Raw genomic sequence first — 9,189 nt, 5'->3', positions numbered from 1 at the left:
ATTTTCTCCCAACGCAGACTTCTAGAATTACCGATAAGTAATATCCTTTGCTTTATACTAAACTTTGTTTTTAGCAACAAAATGCCACTGAACTAAATATAAGTAATAATAACTAGTGTTTTGGTACATTTACAAAGATTTTATACTTTCTAGCCATTTTTGGGCACTTTCAACTCCATAAAATTTTGAAGAACAACATTGCCCCACAATCGTTTCATGTTGTTTCCATTCCCATTTTCTGTGCAACATAATAAGAAATCTTATATTAGGCTGATCGTAACCATTTAATTGCGTGTTGCTTAAATCTAGCCACACCCAACCACACATGCAAACAAAGTGTTTTTTAGGCTGATATTAAACAAAAATTGGACAGTGGAAAAATGTGGTGTATATTTTTGCAACTTCCCACGACAAGGAAAAGTTGCTTAATAGGTTCCCGCTGTTCCCATACGTAGACTTCCTGTTGGATGTTTTACTTGGCATCATCAACCAAACAACTTTTTTTACTTCCTGTGAAATGGACCTAAAGGGGAAACCCAAATTCCTAGGCTCAACTAAATGACCACACGAAACATGCTTATAATACAAAGTTATTATAATTAAAACACTAAAGACGGTATATGCATAGTAAAAGTAATATCTATCAAACCAAACCCTGATTCAAAAGGCAATATAGGAACAAAGTCATACGACAGTGGAATCAACTTCAGCACAATTGACATACAGTAGAAACGAACACCTCATATATATTGCATTTACAAAATTTCATATTCTACTTTTACCAACAGTTTGTGCTAGCCATCTCCAATAACCTCCAAAACGATGGAAAAGGGGATGGGGGGAGAGAGAGAGAGCAGGGGAACAATTATCTAGCAAGAGGTTATCATCATTCGCTATCTCCCAATAATTTCCTCTTTGTAAAACCCTTCACATCCGTCGGGGGGAGCTAAAAAGACTGAGCCGAAACTAGAAAAGTTGTCATAAGGTACAAACGACTAATCTTTCCATGCCGGATTTTAAAAGGGACATCGTCTCCTCCATTATGGCAAAAAATAATTTTGTCATATACAGTTTTTCGCAAAATTGTAAATTCATGCGTAGCATTGGGGACAAATGAATGGACAACATAAACATGACCAACAACACCAACAAAGAACAAATATGGTGAAACTAAAACGAGTTGATTGAACAAACAAAAACCCTAACTGGTGATTACTGATTTACAGAAAAAGGGAAAACTTACAAATTACTGATTTTGAGGAAGATCAGAGCAAATCTCCATGATCTTCTTGTCCCTCCTCTCCATGGCGACATCCCACAAATCATTGCCGATGTGCTTGGGCTATAAGAATGAATAAATTAGAATAAATCGCAAGAGTTGAATCGCAAGAGTAGATCTAGGAAGAAGACTGACCCTTCCATGAAAAGCTTTGTGGATGTAATACTGAGAATTGCCCATGATGCACAACATCCCGGCGATGATACCAAGCGGAAGAGCTGCTTCAAGCCATACCAAACTCATCTTTGCCCGACACTTTCTCTCTCCTCTTTTCTTTCTTTCTTCTTCTCTCTCCCCGCTTGTCAATGTGTCTATAACTCGCTACTCCGTTTAACCCTTTTGCATTATCCCCGTAAACTGGACTACTTGTTAGTACTCCGTAGTTAATTACCAGGGGTGTGAAAAAGTCGGGTAATCTGAATCGAAACACGAACTTGTTAGGAATATGTGCAGGAGCAGTAATTCGGGTCAATGGGTTGGGTTCGGATTCGGTTTCGGGTTTGGGTTGTGTCAAAAAAATATCAAAATTAATATTACTATAAAATATGATAAATCGGGTCAAATCGGGTCGATTTCAGGTCATTCGGGTTCGGTTCAGGTTGGATTCGGGTTTCTCTTAGTAACTCCAGGTCGGGTTCGAGTCGGGTTATCAGGTCGGGTCAGGGATTGCCAGCTCTAAATATGTGGTTCTAAAAATGGAACTTTGTAGACACCTAATTTGTGTCTCCCCATTGGGATGATGACGATACCATTATCCTTGTTAGGTAGTTGGAGCAACTCCGTGCGGAAATTCCAATTGCTAAAAGCATGTCCAAAATTCAAGAGCCAAAATCCAATCCCCGAGGTCGTTCCCCTTCCGGAACTCGGTACAAAATACAAATTCCAAAGATCAATTTCAAAATCCAAATACAATCTCACCCAATGGACTACCCCATTGGTTTTACAAGGCCTTTTCCACTCAAAATCATATAAGGCAAGTCAAATTCGGGCGACGACCCACAAAACCGAGCAAGCCGGGACTCGTCCCGAAAATCGAATTCAAAAACCCGAAACGGCTTGTTTTTAGACGAAAACTAAGCATTAATCCCCAAGCAATCACTACGTGCCAATTTCGTACAAGTCATACAATGGACAGCAATACAATCCAAAAGCAAGGACGACATCTTTCCGTCCTTTTTGGCGGCATCCGCGCCACGTCACCAGCGCTGGGCGCTGCCAGCTGCGCGCTGCGCTGGCAATGGCTGGCGTTTAGCAGCAAATCCACCTATAAATACCCCTAATTCTGAGCAGTTTAGAGAGGCAAAATCGACATACAACGTCGTAATACAAAAATTGCACCTCAAAATTCAATACAAAAAATCAATACAAAATCCTCCCAAAACACCATACAATCTTCAAGCTTTAAGCGATTGGGAGTTCTAATCGGAAAGCTTGCCTAAACCTAACTAGGTAATTCCGAATCCCAACCCTAATCTATTCAATGTTGTTTTGATTTTCTATCTCAAAATGATTAGTAAGTTGGCATTTTTACTCTTAAAAATGTCACTTGCAACAATCATACATTTCTTCAAAATCCAAACTTTTCAAAATACAAAAATGCAAACTTTCAAGATTCAAGGATGTTCAAAGTTGTTTGTAATCACTTCTTTGAACTAGAATCATTTTCAAACATGGAGTAATCAAAGATGATGTCTTTCTAACTTTTAAAGGTTTAGTCTTTGAGATTCAAGACTCCATTTTTCAATATACAAGTTCAAGTTTTCAAATTTCAAGATCCAACAATGTTTAGGGTTGCTCATGACTACTTCCCTAAACTAGGATTCTTTCAAAGTAAGAGCACATCAAAGATCTAACCTTTTCAACATTAAATGGCCCGATCTTTGAGATTCAAGTCTCTTAACTTCAATATTTCAAGTTCAAGTTCAACATTTCAAGTTCAAGTTCAAGTATTTCAAGTTCAATATTTCAAGATTCAAGCTTTCAAGTTCAAGTTCTATATGCAAAATCTAGGATACTTTGGGATGAGCAACTTCTCCCAAATTGAGATTTTTGGCTTTGAATTCGTGTCGAACGCACTTATTTTTAAGTAGCCGTTTGGCGTTCGGATTTCATGTGCCCAAGTTCAAATTTCAATATTGCAATTTCAATTATGCACCTTTCAATTCCGCACTTTAAATTATGCAACTTTACTTGCCTAGTCCTTCTAGGCAATGTGGACCTACTCCCTAGTCCATTTCTAGGGGGTCTTGTATTTACTAATTCCGCACTTATTTACTATTGTGATGTTGTTTTACTTGCTTTATTGCTTTCATCACCGCACATGCTAAATACAACAAAATGCAAGGTTACATCACGCTTAACAAAGATAATTTCTTGGACAAACCGATCTTAGGTTCCCTTAAATTAAACTTTAAAGCAAAGTTACCACAATACAAAGTAGAAATTCTATTTGTTCTAAATTCAAACCCACATAGTCTAAACTAGGGTATTTTCGAAAATGTTGTGCCACGTACTTGAATCATTTCTAAAGCTCGCGGAATAAGCATCTCGTTCCCGTGCCCGGATCTCACCCATCCGTTTCGAAGATTCAAAGCCTTATCCAAATCGAGTCACTCTTGGTCTTTCCAAACGGGACCCTAAAATAATGTTTGGTGGCGACTCCTTCAAGATCCAAAAATTCAAAGGTTTCTAAAAACCGCCTACAAACTTGTTGTAACATGTTTCATTTTCGGTTTTCAATATTTGGGAACGGGTATTCGTTTGGGTATCATACATGCATTAATTCTAACATAGAGTACCTAAAATAAGGAACTGGACCATATAAAAATGCATCATATGCTCAAAATATAAAACAATCCAAACTTATTTTTGGAAAATATAAATATAAAATTACAACTTAAGCCCAAATTATAAAACAATCAAAGCCTAAATAATAAAGTAGTTTTTTTCAATAAATTAACAATATATTTAAATTTCCTAAATCGGAACTTGTTGCAACAGGTTCCGGTTCTCATTTTAAGGAACCTGTTGCAACAGGTTCCGGTTCTTGAAATTTTAACAGCATACCCTATTGTGCTCACCCCTAGTAATTACCACATGCTGACCTCGTTCACTATCACTGCTAGTTTCCAGTTTTGGGTTTTTTATCATATGATTTGTATGGAATCATGAGTTAAAAAATAATCATACTTCTAGTAATCATGTTTATTTTGAAAACTGACAACAAAACTGGAAATTACTTTTGGTTGTTTTATCTTTTAGTTTTGTAAAAAAAACAAAAAAAAAAATGAAAACAAAAAACGATACTGAACAGGCCCATAATTTTTTACAAACATTTATATAAGGCGGTCTTACACAAAATACCATCTTGGTGTCGTATAAGTTAAGCAATGGAACCAATTAGTTAAACACTTAAACAAATTAATTAAGCACTAGAACCAATTAGTTAAGCACTATAACCAATTAGTTAAACAATGGAACTAATTAGTTAAGCACTTGAACTAATTAGTTAAGCAATGAAACCAATTAGTTAAGTAATATAACCAATTAGTTAAGAAATCAAAGTGGTCTTTTCGTTAAGGCGGTCTCACACAAAAGTTTCCAAATATTTTTTACTAGTTTCATTTTACACAATTTCTAATAAAAGACCGTTTGGTAATTAATACAGAGTACGGAAATAATTGTCAAACCAAATTGTAGGCTATTGTGCATGGATTGGAAATTGAATTAATGTCTTATGGCATAAGTTGTTTGTTTAGGAATTAAATTAGAAAAAAAGTTCACTGCTAAATCGAAATAAGAACTAGTTGGAAGTGTTTGGCGTCTACTCTTTTATACCATGATCTTTAATTGTTCTATATGATTTTAGAGATTTTTAGTGTTGGTCCTATTTCTCAGCGGGTAGCCAAAAGAGTTGGCCATGGGTCAGGCTAGCTAGCACACAGGTTGCTCGAGCCTGTCATGAAATTAGTCTGGCATTGCATGAGTCCTTTGTAAACCATGCATGACATGAGAGACATAACGATGACTGATATGTGTGTTTTATATAGAGTTTTTACCCCCGTCCCTTGGTACTTTTCTGCGTTAAATGAGCTCTTAGGAGCCATTTTTTAGTACTAATCTGTGTTATTGAGTGTGCCTTGAGTTTCAGGATTACTTAGTGAGAAATTGGCCTTTTTAGGCTCGTTTCATGGTAATATAGGTCACTACCAGGGCCGGTCCTGACATTTCGGGGGCCCTAGGCGAACAAAGAGATATGGGCCCCCATGTACAATAAGCATTTTAATTTTCAAAATCTACTTTAAATAATATGCTTGTTTATATTTTTACGGTACATTTCTTTTACAAAGTACTCCGTATATATAAATCATATGTAATAATATTTTATCTCATCTTATTAATTTATATGATGTTGTTATAAGAAAGACGAGGAATATTTATCCAAAAAATTTACATAATATAAAATTAGAAAAAAATAAATAAATTTATCAAACATAAATTGAAAAAAAGAAAAAAAAACAAAAAAAAAAAAACACTGTAGGGAATGGATATTAAAATTTAAAAAAAAAAAAAAAAAAAAAAAAAAAAAAAAAAAAAAAAACCAAAATGAAAGAAGCGAAGAAAAAAGATCAGTAAATAAGGAAAACAAATCATGGGCACGAGGGGGGCAGTGGGATTCGATCCCTGGTCAAGAGAATTCATCAACACATCAAATACCATTGAGCCACAAAATCACTTGTGTTAGATGGTTTGTGTTTATAATACTTGTAAAACATAACTGGACACAGATATATTTGGGCCCCTTTCGGCCCTGGGCCCTAGGCCGTCGCACTCCTCGCCTATGCCCAGGGCCGGGCCTGGCCACTACACGATCCCGAGGAAGTTCGGTACGACTATCGTCGACTCTTGGGAGCCTTGGATGTTTATGGTTGATCTCCGAGAGTTAGACTCAGAGTTATAAGCAAAGAATGGTGCTTTTAGACAAACGCCCGTTGAAGGGTGGGCGAAAGGAGACCAACCGGGCGAGGAAGAAGCTGATTTAAGCTTTCTACACGCGCCCGATCGGGCGCCCTTCGCCCAGTGACCACTGGCCAGACAACTCGCTGAAGAAATACAAGTTTGATAACCCGCCCGGCGGGTGAAAGTCGGCCCGACGGGAGAAAATTGAAGAAATCAAAGACGTGTCATTTGGCCCCGCGGGCAGACCTGCGCCCAACGGGCAGGTTATGAGCTGCTCGCCCGGCGGGCGGATGTCAGCCCGACCGGGCAACGACAACCCTGCGCGTTATTTCGCTTTCTTTGTTTCCGATTTTGGCTTGTATTTTTGGGCAAACTATAAATACTAAGCCCATATATTTTTAATTGACATCTTATTCCTTACTTTTAAACACTTAGTTTTATTCTCATTACTTAGTTTATTCTCTCAATTGTTGCAAAACACTTAGTTTTATTTCCAATCAAAAATTCAAGCTTTCATTATTCATTGTTCAGTCCTTAGGTATTATTTCTTACTTTGCTTTATTACTCTTATTCTAATTATGTTTTCATTGATTAATTTTGTCTTAGTTATTTGAATTATGTGTGAGTAGTTTACATTCTAGGGTTTTGGGAATCCATGAATATAATTAATATGAAGGGATGATTGAATGTTGTTGATTGTTGGTATTGTGGTTAATTCCTATTGATTGGTTTCATTTACTATGCAATTAGATTTGCGCAGGTTTAAGTGTATTAGTCTAGCAATATCAAGTTAAGATTCGAGGGATGCAATTTGATGTTTAGGCTTGTTTCAATAGGTAGAATTGGAATTAATACGTAGCGAGATCCCGTTAATTCTAATTCTATGATTAGTATCGATTCGAGAGAGCATGCTAGTCTAATTAACTGCTTGATTGATTATTACTGATTGTTTATCATCCTGGATTGTTGTTCATTGGTGAACCTATGCCCTAGACCTCTTAATATCTGAATTATCCCTATTTCATTATTGTCGTAGTTTTAATATCAAAACCAACCAAAATCTTGTTTGCAATAGCCTGGACCTTAGATTTAGTAATAGAAAGAAACCTGTTTCCTGTGGATTCGATCCCTACTTCCCTTACTATCTTGTTAGTGGAGTTCGGTTATTTTTTATTAGGCGATACGACTTTAGCCTGTCAAATTTTGGCGTCGTTTCCGGGGAAACAGTTTTATTTTCTGTTATTAATTATTTGCTCTAGATTATTGTTTGTTATTTCTCAAGGAACTCTCGTTCCTTGAGACCGGATCTCACACTCGTTTGCAGTTTCTTTGTCTATGCCCAGGACCGTAGGTACTAGTAATCTTACTCCGTTTGATCCTGAACCTGAAAGGACCTTCCTTAGACGAAGAAACTTTGTCGCAGAGTGTGGGAATTACTCTAACTCTGATTCTGATCATATTCTTGGCGATATTTTTCCTTCAGATACAGATACAGTTTCAGAGATAGAGATGGGTGACGAAGTAGTTGAACCGAAGCTTACAGACTATTCTAAGCCCAGTCTGTCTGTGCTACCTAAGGCAATCGTGCCTTCTATTGCAGCTGAGACCTTCAAAATTGAGCCTGCATTGATAAACATGATTGAGAGACGCCAGTTCGGTGGGAAGGTAGGTGAAGACCCAAATCTTCACATTCAATCCTTCATCCAATATTTCTCTACCATTAAGCAAAAGAATGTGACTCCGGAACAAACTATGGAGATGTTTTTCTCGTTCTCTCTGGGTGGGAAGGCAAAGTTGTGGATCAATGGGTTGAATCGAGCGACAATGAAAATAACTAACTGGGAGTCTTTGGCCCTTGCATTCTATGTGAAATACTTCCCACCTGAGAAGACAGCTCGTCTGAGGAGCCAGATCATTGCTATTACTCAACAGGCAGATGAGAGTTTGTTCGAGGTCTGGGAAAGGTTCAAGGACTTACAGAGAGAGTGCCCACACCATGGCTTGAGTGACTGGTTCTTGATTCAACAATTCTATAATGGTCTAGGTAATGAGTCTAGACTTATTTTGGATTCTGTTGCTAGCGGGAGATTCACGCAACTTGCTGTGACTAGAGCTATGGAGGTGATTGAGGAGATGGCCATTCATAATGCCCAGTATGGGAATCCTAGAGGTCTATCTAACAAGGGTGGTAAGCATGACTTGAATTCCATAGAACAACTAACTGCCCAATTGACTGCTTTACATTACAAGTTTGATAATATGCAAGCAGCAAATGCTCAATCTGCTCAACCTGTTAGTGTAGCTGCAATGAATTCTCAAGCCGTCAATGTCTGTGATAGTTGTGGGATGTCTGGTCATTATGCACAGGAATGTAGGAGCTCCATTGAACAATGTAATGCATTACAGGCCTACAAACAGAATAACCCGTACTCTAATTCTTACAATGAGGGGTATAAGAATAATCCCCTACTGTCATACAAGAGTACTAATATTCAGAACCCCCATCAGGTTCAACATCCCCCACCTCCACAATAACCATACCAACCACGGAGTAACTACAATCAACAGTCTGGTGGACCACCTGGTTTCCCCAGACAACACACACCTCCACCACCACAGCCTCAACCCACACAGTCTGATCCTATGCTAGTAGAGATGAGGAACATGATGTTGCAGATGCAGAAGTCTCTGAGTGAAAAGGATGCTAAAATTGATGCTCTTGTCGCCCATAACAAGATCACTGATATACAGTTAGCACAAATGGCTACTACTCTTGCAGAGAGACCCCAAGGTCAACTCCCTTCACTGCCTGAGAATAGAGAAACTGCTAATGCTATTACATTACGGAGTGGAAGAGGTTATGACGGTCCTTCTATGCCCGTCAAGGTTGATTCTGAGGTGTCTGCTAGTGGTCTGGTTGATAAGGGAGCTGAAAAGGTAGCCATGGATGA

General features: G+C 37.9%; 1 non-coding gene across 1 annotated transcript; it reads right to left on the bottom strand.

Annotated features, from left to right (window-relative positions):
- Nucleotides 1-8,134: 8,134 nt before the first annotated feature.
- On the bottom strand, nucleotides 8,135-8,241 carry LOC130462198 (small nucleolar RNA R71). Its single transcript, XR_008922322.1, has one exon. It is a non-coding gene; the product is annotated as a small nucleolar RNA R71 (small nucleolar RNA).
- Between the last annotated feature and the right edge of the window lie 948 nt (nucleotides 8,242-9,189).

The sequence above is a fragment of the Spinacia oleracea genome, chromosome 5, assembly GCF_020520425.1.
Source record: "Spinacia oleracea cultivar Varoflay chromosome 5, BTI_SOV_V1, whole genome shotgun sequence".
NCBI lineage: Eukaryota > Viridiplantae > Streptophyta > Magnoliopsida > Caryophyllales > Amaranthaceae > Spinacia > Spinacia oleracea.
This window is presented reverse-complemented; position numbering and strand designations above follow the sequence as displayed.